The sequence below is a fragment of the Budorcas taxicolor genome, chromosome 16 (assembly GCF_023091745.1).
Source record: "Budorcas taxicolor isolate Tak-1 chromosome 16, Takin1.1, whole genome shotgun sequence".
NCBI classification, from domain to species: domain Eukaryota; kingdom Metazoa; phylum Chordata; class Mammalia; order Artiodactyla; family Bovidae; genus Budorcas; species Budorcas taxicolor.
The window spans coordinates 54,647,310-54,659,476 of record NC_068925.1 but is presented as its reverse complement, the minus strand read 5'-3'; the positions used below and the strand labels follow the sequence as shown (position 1 = coordinate 54,659,476).

At 46.1% G+C, this 12,167-nt stretch overlaps 1 protein-coding gene across 6 annotated transcripts in view; it reads left to right on the top strand.

Annotated features, from left to right (window-relative positions):
• PRDM2 (PR/SET domain 2) overlaps positions 1-12,167 on the top strand; it is a 112,912-nt gene that overhangs the window by 76,164 nt on the left and 24,581 nt on the right. The window contains exons 8-9 of one of the 6 annotated variants that reach the window (XR_008200718.1): positions 5,945-6,058; positions 7,376-7,416. The exons of the other annotated variants lie outside the window; for them this stretch is intronic. The gene's annotated coding sequence lies outside the window, so the exon portion shown is untranslated. Of the gene's footprint in view, positions 1-5,944; positions 6,059-7,375; positions 7,417-12,167 lie in introns of those variants that run through there. 6 annotated transcript variants of the gene reach the window in all.

Sequence of the window (12,167 nt, the reverse complement as noted above, 5' to 3'; positions counted from 1 at the left end):
CCGGTGAAATTCGTCATCATCAGCTAGAATTTGTGTGAAGTGTTGAGAAATCCTGTCCTTTCAGAGTGAGCTGCGTGACTCTAGGCTGTTGGCTGTAACTTTGTGTCTCAGAATCCTTTGGTATTTTAAGCGAACAGAAGCAGAGTTAACTGCAGGGGGGTGGGGGTCGAAGGATGACTGCTGTCTGGAGAGGTCACAAGGGGTTCAGAGATGCTGTTACCACCACACAGTAGATGAGGCAGAGTTCTTGGTGCTGGTGCCGTAAGTGATGGCTGAAGATGGAGAGAAGGATCATTAGCGGAGGGCAGACTGGAATGATGGACTGTAGGAATAAAGGATCAGATTTTTTTTTGTTAAGCTTCTTCATAATAGTTCCTGTAGCTCTCACTCAGCATCTGGTGTCTGACTCTGGCATGTGCATATACAGCATCTTGGAGCTTAGTTAGTCCCGGTGAAAGTAAACACCTGTTGATCAGCTGTCCACACTGCCTGCCAGTAGCAGCTTCACTGTGTACCTCCTTGTACTCAGTCTGTGTTCTGGGAGTTCAACAACAACAGGACATTCTTGAGCTGTGCTTTCCAAGGTTAAAGAACCCCAAACATGCTGTCATTTTCTCAGACTGTACTAAAAAACGTTTCCCAAGTGGTTGATGCTTTAGAATGTACTCTGTATTCCTCTTTGTCTCCAGTAGTATCTGAAAGAATCACTTATTTTGTATTGGATCCCATTTATACAGTTCAAAGGTAAAATTGATATGGAAAAATAATATTGTGTCAAGGAAACCTGAGTGAGGTTCATCCAGTGGTTTTGAAGGACCCTTAAAGACTGCAGAGGACCGAAGTGCCTAATAAAATTGTGTCTCTGTTATTTGCTCCAGTTAGTTTTAATTATTTTGCTTTGTTTGTGAGTTAACATGACTGGCATGAAATCTGACCTAAAAGGAAACAAGAATCAGATAAGAGTGGGTAAATTGTTCTGGCTGTGTATGGTGGCTGCGGGCTCCCGTGAAAGTGGCCGCAGCTTGTGTGAGACACAGGAGCTGCGCTGCGGACACCCCTGAAGGACACGTGTCTTCCACAGGGGCCACTTACGAGCGATCGTAAAGTGTTTGGGGAACTACAAAATGACCATTCAGTGGGACACCGTATTTTGATTGTCTGGGCAGAAGAGGGGGGCGTTTCTTTCGAGAGCTGTGGTCGTCTCGGTTCCTTGTGGTGAAGTTGGTGTAACGCCGGGGCACTCGACGCAGGCCTGAAAGATGTAATGGTCCCTCTGTGCCAGCCCCGGGCTCCTAGCAGAGCCTCTCCTCCGTTCATGCTTGTTGCCCTACACTGGCAGGGAGTTTACTAGACGTCTTTCCTTTTCAGTGTATTTCTACTTTGAAATTTTATTCAGGGGGGATTTTGTGTTGCAAGTTTGGAAATACCCGCTTTCATTCTGTTTTCAGTGTGTTTGCTGTGCTCTCCCCATTGCACATTCAAGGACTTACCCCGGAACTGGCAGCACACCCTTTTCCTGTGTGTGTTTCTTCATAACTGTGATTAAGGGCTGGTCCTCAATGCCCAGGCTTTTTACATTCAAATACCAGTTTAGAATTCCACAGATTTTCAAGTATACACTTGCAGTCAGCCGTGAGAACGACGTCAGTTTTCCATCCCACACTGAGGGCTCAGCAGAATTTGCCGTTCGGTCATTTCCTGGAGCACAAGCCATTGTGCCATTAAGGGTGTGAAAGAGGCATGTGCTCCAAATCCTTTTCTTAGGACAAAGCTGCAGAGGCATACTGCTCTCTAGATTCTCCTGTTACAGCTCTTAATCCAGCAAACCCTTTACTGGGCTCACCTTCACTGGTCAGGACAACCCACTGGTGGCTTGTCAGTGGAACTGCATTTAGAGCTATTGCTGAGAGCTCATTTCCCCAGGCTGTAAGACAAAAAAAGACAAGGAAAGAGGTATATTTTCTGCTCCCTTCTTACCCATCTTTAGTCTTTGTGAGTCCCAAGGCATTTTTACATTCTCAGTACTGCTTTTAGAGCAACTTTTTTTTTTTTTTAATACTGTGTTCCCATTGCAGCCAGTTAAGGACATGTAAATAAGTGATGGAGAAGTAAAATAAAATTCCAGACCAAGTTTTTCCATTTACCATGAAAGTGATTAAAAGAGGAAAACGGTGCTGATTTCTCACATCCCAGCACGTGCCTGCAGACCTCCCTAGTCGTCCTGTTGCTGTCTTCACATTTGTCCCACGGTCTCCCTGCCTTTTCTTAATCTTGGTCAGTTCATAGAAGGTTGTGTCGTGTCATTTATCTTCAGTTTTCTTATTTTCTAGGAACTTCCTGTAGAAAAGTCCCCCCAAACAGAATAAACCTTAATAATTGACTAAATATCTTGCATGCTCAACTTAGGATAAGCACTACGGCAAAGGATACGAAATCTACCAAGCTTCTGAGACCAGTTGAAGCTGACTCAAAAATCCTAACACACAGCTGATTGCCAGTGGGCTTCTTGTTACCGTGGGTAGAATCAGGCATGCACTCCTTTGCTGGAACCCAACCCACAGGCTGGGCTCACAGATGCTTGAGATGCACAGCGGAGGGCGCTGTGAGACGGGCTGGCTGACCCAGCTCCTGGTCCCCGGGACTGGTAACTCAGACCTGAGTGTGGCCCTGGTTTTTGTCACATAGCAGAGAAAGGAACGATTTGAACCTGACCTTGCAAAGCAAGTTCTCTGTTTGATCAGTAGTCGAGTGTAGATTTCAGGGGTGGCAGATTGGATGCACTCGTCTTACAATGTTCTGGTCACACACACCAGCTCTTGATGCCTTTCCTTTAAGTGAATTGTAGACAGAGGCATTGAGCTTCTTTCTTAGCCTGTCTCCTTGTTTGTTTGTTGTTTTTTAATCACAAGCCGATTGCCAGCATAATGGAGAGGAAACCAGATTGAATATGGACTCTTTTCTATGCCTCTTCCAGTGTCATGTTTATATATCCAAATGGACATGATAGTCTCAGATTATTATCTGGCACTAATTTATAACTGTTATATTGTTGGAAATGGTAGCTGTATGTCAGTGTGCAGGATACATCGCAGGCTTGTGCAGATGTCTGTCTACACATAAGTGTAAATGAATTTACATATCAGGTTTTACACTTCAGTCTCTAATAGAGATTTAAAAAGCCCAACAAATTGGCCTGTTTCTGAGTGTATAGGTATCATTTCTCCATGAATTATCTGCCTTCCCCCGATTAATGATTGAGTTGGTGGAAAATGGCTAGGTTTTATACATGTTTTCTTTTGTTCTCAACTTTAAAAGTAATCTACCTCTTAAAATGTGTAGTTTAATACTTGTTTGGTGAATTTGTGCCACTTTAACCCTTTCACTATCATTCCCATTTTGTTACATTTCTGTTATGGGGACTTTATGTTGAAATATTGTATAAAGCATTTGTAGCAGTTTAAAAATAAAATATTTAAAATTATTTAAATTGTTTTGGACGCTTCAATTGTACTATATGTGATTTACATTTTACATTTTTGTTTGAGTTGTTAATCTGGAGAGTGTTCTTGTATTGAAGTTTGCTGTTAGTAATTTTATTCTTGTTGGAGAGTGATACAAAAGACTATTCTAAAGAAGACATTAAAATTTACAAAATGACATACAAAAGGGGTTGTCCTTTGATTTTAACCAATGTAGCCTTGAGAGAGAGAGAGAGGTTAATAATTATAGACAAGAGTGGTGTTTGCTATGTTTTCCCCTTCCAGCATGAAATAAATCATTTGAGCTTGTCAAATGTATGGAAAGGTTTTTTTATGCTGTTGCTAGCAAGCACTTCATGATGAGGGGAATTCAGATGATGCTTTTTATATCATTGTAACCAATAAAAAACTTTCTGAAAGCTGTGAAAGGACTGCATTTTGTACATCATTGGGGTCAGTTAAGGGGGAAAATGAAGGTGCATGTAGGAGGGGCGCTCACAGGCTGCATCGCTGAAGCGCAGTGTTGAGCCCCCCAGCCGACCTCCTCCCACTTGTCTGTGCTTGGCATTGACTGAATATTTGTGAATTCATGTCGCTTTTATACCACCTCAAGGGTAGACATGCAGCCAGCCGCTGGTGCTAAGTGCATAGACAGAACTGAACTTTGGTAAGAGTGAAATAATCGCCCACATGGAGTGTCAGCTTCCTTTGTATACTTGTGGACAGTTCACTCTAGTCTGGAGACTTATTTTTATGGATCCGCAAAGAATGAAACAAAGAAGTTGTAACATTTGTATTAGGTTGCTATGAAATTGCTGTTTTTTTTTTTTTTTTTCCTAAGATTAAAAATGACTGAAACAGGCAGTTTCATAAAGTCCTCCATGGGAGTACTTGTCCTGATACTTTTTATCTGCTTGTGTCCTTGCTGTTCAGGAAAGGGTGGTAAAGCTCAAGGTGTGATCAGCCTCCCTCAGTGAGATGTTCACACTTGTGGCTTATGGATTCCCAGCTTAGAAAACCCCAAAAGGCTTAGGAGGCAGGTGTGTGGAAGCAAGAGGCGGAGGCGCGAAGCGGCTTTCAGCATTACCCCTGTAAATGCTCTAGAAGCTGAGCCCAGAACCCAAGGAGGAGCCCCAGGTGCTGTGAGCTGGAAGGGGTGCTGCTCTGGGAGCTGGGAGTGGGTGTCCCTCTAGGCCCCTGGCAAAAACCACCTCCATCCCCCTCCTTGGTGGCTTAGCCTTGGGCAAGTATTTTGCCTTGCCCAGAGTGGGGAGTGGGCAAGATGGTCTCCCGAGTTTTCCTTCTAGCTGGAACTCCTTCCAGGCTGTGTATGCTTACATATTTCCCATCGGCTCTGAAAGAGCCGGGTGAGGGCTGTCACGTCCCCCTGGATGTGGGAATACTCAGATACTTAATCAAGTGAGGGTCCCCAAGAAGGCGCTCAGGTCCCTCCACAAGAATGGCTTAGGGTTTAACTCTTTGTGGAGTTGAAAATTTTTTTAAGCTATTAACTAAAACCTTATGTCCCTGCAGCTGTTTGGGAGCATCTGGCAGTGTCTAGGCTGTCTCTTTTAATTTGGATGTTACCAGTACTTTCTCGGAGAAGGCAGTGGCACCCCACTCCAGTACTCTTGCCTGGAAAATCCTGTGGATGGAGGTGCCTGGTAGGCTGCAGTCCATGGGGTTGCTAAGAGTCAGACACGACTGAGCGACTTCACTTTCACTTTTCATGCATTGGAGAAGGAAATGGCAACCCACTCCAGTGTTCTTACCTAGAGAATCCCAAGGACGGGGGAGCCTGGTGGGCTGCCGTCTATGGGGTCACACAGAATCGGACACGACTGAAGTGACTTAGCAGCAGCAGCAGCTCTTAATTGCTGAAGTACTTGTGTGTTCTCAACATTGGCAGAATAGGTACTAACAGCATTGTTCACGTTTTCTGAAAGCTGGGGGTCTGGTCTTGAGCCTGGGCTATATGCCTACAGGAGACAGAGGTGATGGGTCCCCAGGGGAAAAGGAATGGTCAGGCTGTTGTGCAGTTTCTTGCTGAGCGTGTTGCTCAGAGGCCCCTCTTGGGGCCCCACCTTCTTGGTGCCTTGACCCTTTCCTGGGAGGTTGCCTGCAGGATGTAAGGCCTTAAATATGGCAGTGCTGTGGGATTTAAAAAAGAAATACATATTGATGAAAATAATGACATCTGTATCACCGTTGAAATTCTTTATAGATGAAAATGTCTAGTATTCAAAAAACAAACGTTGAATGGAACGGAACCTGAGGTTTGAGTGAGTGTGTGATAAGGACAATGTGAAGCTGCTCATCCCTTCAGGCAAATGGCCACCCAGAGTCCTGTTTGAGGGCCACCCAGCACGGCTCCATGCCAGCCGCTGCCATCCATTCCCTGCCTCCAGCCACACCAGTGCCCCTCTGTTCTCCCACTTCTCTCCCTCGTGCCTCTTCCTCTCCAGAAGGTGATGGAGGTGGTCTGATAAGCCCTGCGGTGAAGCTGACAGTTTCCAGGTGCTTGCTTTGTGCGAACTGCTGTGCAGAGCATTTTCCAAACTTCACAAGAACCCCATGAGGTGGGTATCATTTACAGATGGGGGAACAGACACCAGGAACGGAGAGTGATTTTTGTTCAGAGGTCACACAGCTCACAAGTGGAAAGCTAGGATTTGAACTGCCTCCAAGCTTAACACCTTCCTGTTGATTTATAGTTGTTGTTGTTGTTTTTTTAAGCTTCATTTTCTCTAAATGTAGAATACAGGACTTGCTAGTGTCTCTAGTGAGGGCTTTTCAAGCATCAGTGAGCAGGTAGACCCATCCCTTCTGGGTAAGGCTTCTTCCTGGTGCAGCAAGACTTGATAGTATGGAACCGCTCATGGGAACACATGTGGTTTCACTTTTTTAACCGTGGGCCATGCTTCTTCCTCCATCGTAGAACTTTCAGGTCCACTTGGCTTCATGGTGGTGGTTTAGTTGCTAAGTCGTGTCTGACTCTCTGCAACCCTGTGAACTGTATGTAGCCCGCCAGGCTCCTCTGTCCATGGGATTTCCCAGGCTAGAATACTGGAGTGGGTTGCCATTTCCTTCAACAGAGAGTCTTCCTGACCCAGGGATCAAACTCACATCTGAATTGTAGATGGATTATTTACCGATGAGCCACCAGGGGACCCCAGTTGGCTTTTTAAATCAGTCTGATTAGTCGACAAAACTCTGTTTAATAATAATAATGTTCTTTGATTTTGGAAGTGGTTCTAAACCAGGGTCCCCTGGTTCACCATGAGTATTCTCAGATGTCATGTGAGAACCTTGACCCGTTTAGCCAGAATCAGAGTTGCTTGGGGCTTCCCTTGCCATGTCAGCACATTGTCCATTGAGTGCAAAGAAAGAAAGTGAAGTCGCTCAGTCGTGTCCGACTCTTTGTGACCCCACAGACTGTAGCCCACCAGGTTCCTCCATCCATGGGATTCTCCAGGCAAGATTACTGGAGTGGGGTGCCATTTCCTTCTCCAGGGGATCTTCCCAACCCAGGGATTGAACCCGGGTCTCCTGCATTAGAGGCAGATGCTTTAACCTCTGAGCCACTAGGGAAGCCCCTATTGAGTGCAAAACGGAAGGTTAAGTTTTTGTCAAAAGTTATTTTTAAAATATTGGAGCTTGAAGGGTGTGTAGGGTTTATTTACTTTCTGGATTAAAAAGAATTGGGGAAAAAAAAAAAGTGTGACGCTACAGTTAATTATCAGCTGCTGCAATAATGACATTCGGTTGTGAACCATTAAAGGACTTGGGAACACTTTTATTAAACTTGCTGAACCACTGGGGTGATAGGATTTGTATGAGCTTCTGTTTTCTGCCTTATTTGGCCAGCTGAATTCTGTTTCAACTGTCTCTTACAGAAAGCAACCTGAAGTTTAGGCGGATGGTCCAGAGAACATAGAAGCTTTGAATGGAATAAGTTCATGCCTGAATATGCCTTCACAGGTCCAGCTTATAACCCACAGCAGGATGCCAAACAAAGAGCCGACGTTTTTGAAAATTCCTTGATAGATGCTACCCGGGTTACTCAGTAGGGTGTCATTTCAATATTGACAGAAAGCTACAGATAGAGTTGAAAGTATTGCTTTATGTCCTGAATCAGAACATATTTAAGCATATTTCCATGTCAGTGTTTAGACAAGAGCCTACTGTATGACAGTGTTATGTTTAGATGACCTCTTGAGTCTTAGCATTAAATCTAAGTGTAAATTTTAAGTGGGAAACATTTTTAAATGACCTAGAGTTAGTTTCACACAGAAGTTAATAATAGAAGGGAGGTTAGGCTTTAGGATACAATTCTGGCCTTTTGTTTTTTTTAAGTTAAAGTAGAATTTAAATTGAAAATTGCATTTGTGTCAGAACTTAATACTTGCCAAAAATATAACATTTTAACATTCTCTATTGGAATGAAGTTATTTAAAACTCATGTGGATTCAATTTTCCTTGCAGTAACATTCTCTTCTCACTTGCTTTTTATAATCACATCCAATCCTTGCCAGCCCAGCTCAAGTTTAGGGACATTTTCAGATGGCTTCTATTTCCAAAGCTATTATTGGGCCTGTGAATTCAGGCACATTTTCCTGTAGTGATTCAGTCAGCCAGCCATTCAGAAAACAGCTTTCATGGTCAGTCTGATCAGGAAGGTGTTGGTCAGTAGATCTGACAAACTTTGTCCCATATACAGCAGTTTTCAGAGGACCCTTAGGGTGTAACTGGACACCATGGAGGAGCTGAGGGTATTCCTGGCTGTTCCTTCCCTCCGGGCACTAACTCCCAGGAAGCTCTCCCACCACCTGAGGAAGAACAGTTGCCCTCATTTACAGAGAAATCGATCGAGTCTGACAAGGACCACATCACCTGCATTCTGCCCCACTGCAGTAAACGATTCCGAACCCCGCTGGTTCCAGCTCTTTGCTGCTGTGTGAAACCATCAAATTCACTGGGGTTTTACGTAAATGGGCTTCCCAGGTGGTGCAGTGGTAAAGAATCTGCCTGCAAGTGCAGGAGACTCAGGCGACATGAGTTCGATCCCTGCGTCAGGAAGTTCCCCTGGAGGAGGAAATGGCAACCTGCTCCAGTGCTGTTGCCTGGAGAATCCCATGGACAGAGGAGCCTGGTGGGCTACAGGCCATGGGGTCGCAAAGAGTCGGACATGGCTGAGCACACACGTCCTTTGTAACCACTGCATTCCCCAAGTGACTGGCGCTGATGCCATCATCCACAGGGGTTCTGCTGGGGAGAAGTTGGGGAGCATGCCGGAAATAAACATTGGCCTTGAATGCCTAGCTATCTGGCTGCTAATTCCCTGGGTTCCACATGTCATGGGTAGGACAGGCCGCTGGCTGAGCCTGGGGCCTGGTCTGTGAGTGGCTGGGCCCGAGGAGGTGGCATGTCTTCCTATGAGGCTGACGGCTCTGGTGGTGATGGTGACCACTGTCGCTCAGTGATGACTTGAGTCCTCACAATGATAGAGCTGGGGAGGCCCCACTGAGGAAACGGATGGGATGTAGTGACTGTCCTTGGTGGAAAGAGCTGGAACGTGGCAGGTGATGACTGCTGAGGAACTCGGAACAAGTTGCTGAAGAAACTGCTCATGCTTTCCAAGGCCTGGGAAGAAAAAGAGATTTCTTTATGGAAACTGACAAACCTCAGCTTATCATATAGTTGTTTCAGAGAAACACTCCCAAAGATCCTCAGATGGTCCTAGCTCTCCATCTGGGCCCCCAGGCACAGCGAATGAGCCTGGAGCACCTGAGGATGCAGAGGTACCCAGGGAGCTCTGGATACCTGGCCTCCCAGGGCCCCTCAGGGTTTTGCTGTGACTTCATTTCAGGCACTGGGATGTAGCTAAGGACACTGACTGGGCCCAGACCCGGAGATGTTTATCACCTGTCCATCCCGACCTGAAGTACTGCCCTCGTCCCTCCGTCTCCTCCCTCTGCTCTTCTGTTCTCAGAGGCCCTTCGCTCATTCATACATTCTTTTCTTGATTTGTTAGCTTGGTTTACTAAATGTGCCCCCTCCTAGAATGAAAGTTCTCCCTGAGCAGGAGCTTCAGTGTGTTCACTGATGCATCTCCAGCATCTCCCACACTGCCTGCCAGGTAGCAGCTGCTCAATAAATGTTTGTCAAATGAATAAAATGTTTGATCCTGGCTTCGTCCCCTTATTAGCTCTGTTAGCCTTAGGTGAGTTCCTTAACCTCTAAGCCCCAGCTTTCCTTTCTGTAAATAGCAATAACAGTCCATCTGACCAGGAAGGATGGTTGTGAAGATCACAGGTGTGCCTGCCCTTGTGTGGGTTGCTCTTACCTCTGGAATCTCAATTTGAATCTGACTCACGGTTGGGGCTGGTGCTCAGGTGCAAAGGGCTGGACTTTGGCCAACGATGAGGTTCCATGGCCGCATGGGTCGTGGTGGCCAGAACCTTCCTTCATCATATCTTGCCTCCAGCAGACAAGGAGCTCAAGTGGCTGTCACCCTGGCTTCTGCTGCCCGTCACCCTGGGGCCCTTTGCTGTGCCTTAAGCAGGCCTGTACTTCACGCACTGACTGTTGTTCAGTCGCTCAGTTGTGTCGGACACTTTGCGGCCCCATGGACTGCAACACGCCAGGCATCCCTGTCCATTACCAACTCCCAGAGCTTGCTCAGACTCGTGTCCATTGAGTTGATGATGCCATCCAACCATCTTGTCCTCTGTCACCCCCTTCTCCTGACTGTAGCTGCTTCCCTTTCTCCCATCAGATAATGAGCCATAAAATGAAATCATGTTTCAGATCATAGTGAGAGAAAAAAAATTGTTATCACCCTGTGTAACTTATTTTCTGTCGGTTTTGAATTTCAAAGTTAAAGTGTAAATTTTTAAAAGCTGAGTTTGGAAGAAAACACTTGATTAGCTCTGTGAAACCATGAAAATTTAACGAAGGGACCCCAGTTCACTGAAATGAGAGGGATGGTCACTGATGTTTCAAAGCACTTGATGTCCACTGTTTTCAGGGCTTTACACATACTGCCCCATTTAATCATTGTACCAACACTATGAAATACTTTTATATTTCCCATTTTACAGATGGGGAACCTCCAGCACAGAGGTTATGTGGCTTGTTAGTACCCAGCTGCCCAGGTGTGGACAAGAAGCACCAGCTAATTTGAAGGAATTAAAACTTGTGCTTGAGGTGAACGAAAGTCTTGGTCTTTTCTGTGTGTGTGCTCAGTCATGTCAGACTCTGAGACCCTATGGACTGTAGCCCACCAGGCTCCTCTGTCCATGGGATTCTCCAGGCAAGAACACTGGAGTGGATCACCATGCCCTCCGCCAGGGGATCTTCCCAACCCAGGGACCAAACCTGAATCTCCAGCGTCTCCTGCACTGGCAGGTGGTCCTTCCTGGTCAAGTCCGATTTGTATGTTCTCGGGAGACCACGCTGAGCAGTCTCAGCCAGCTTGGGTGTGAGGAGCCACCTCGTCTGCCAGCTTTGTTAGAGGATGAGCAGATCGAGGCACCAGAGGATTAAACCTTGCTCCCTGGCATCAACTTTTTAGTTTTTTTTTTTTTTTTTTTTTTTTCTGTTTTCATAGGAGTCTTTCCAAGCCATGGTTGGCAAGTGGGTTTGGGGTTTCCATCTGTGCAAGGGGAGCAGCTGCCAGGGGTGCCATGAGCAGCATTCCAGGCAGGGTCACGCTCAGGGATCCGGGCCGGGCCAAGTGCCCGGTGTCTGTCTTGGACACAGGAAGGGGGATGACTCTATGCACAGGCGTTTTGCTGTCAGGTCTAATGAAGCTACTACTTCCCTCACTTTTAAAAGTTGCCCGGAACATCATTTCACCTTTCCTGGAAGGCTCAAGGTGACTAGCACCTTGTATTTTGTGGTGATGAAGTGACACCCTCAGAGTTCGGGTGTGCAGGACCCAGAAGCTTGAGATGTATGTGGCTCAAGTATTTTTGGAGAAGGTTGTACCTCTCACCATCTACTTTTTCACCTGTTTGTGGATATCGTCTGTACTCCCTGGCAGCCTTTAAATAGTGTCTGATCATCGTGGGCTGGGAAGTCGGACAGGGGCCCTGTTGATGTGGTATGTAAACAAGGAGGTTGTGTGTGCTCAGTCATGTCTGACTCTTTGCGACCTCATGGACTGTAGCCATGAACACTCCTCTGTCCATGGGATTTCCCAGGCAAGAATACTGGAGTGGGTTGCCACTTCCTACTCCAGAAGGATCTTTCTGACCTAGGGATAGAATCTGCGTCTCTTGCATCTCTTGCATTGGCAAGTGGGTTCTTTACCACTAGCATCACCTGGGAATCCTCTAAAGAGGTGCTTAGGACCTGAGAACACCCAGGGACCTCCCTAGTAAGCAAAGTGCACTGCAGAGAGGGGAGCGTTGAGTGTAAAACACACTGAACTTGAACAGTAGACTGCTTGCTTGCCTTTAAGCTCACAAAAGCACATGTTCTACACGTGGAGAGAATCAAAGGAATGTTCTGGTGACAGGGCACACACGATTAGTTCCTCAGCAAAAGTTTGTCGCAGGAGAAGCACCTAAATTCTGCATTAAAGGTACATCTTTTTTTTGGCCATTCCTGTGGTATGTGAATTCTTAGTTCCCTGCCGAGGGATTAAACTCAGGCTCCCTACACTGGAAGCAGAGTTTTAAC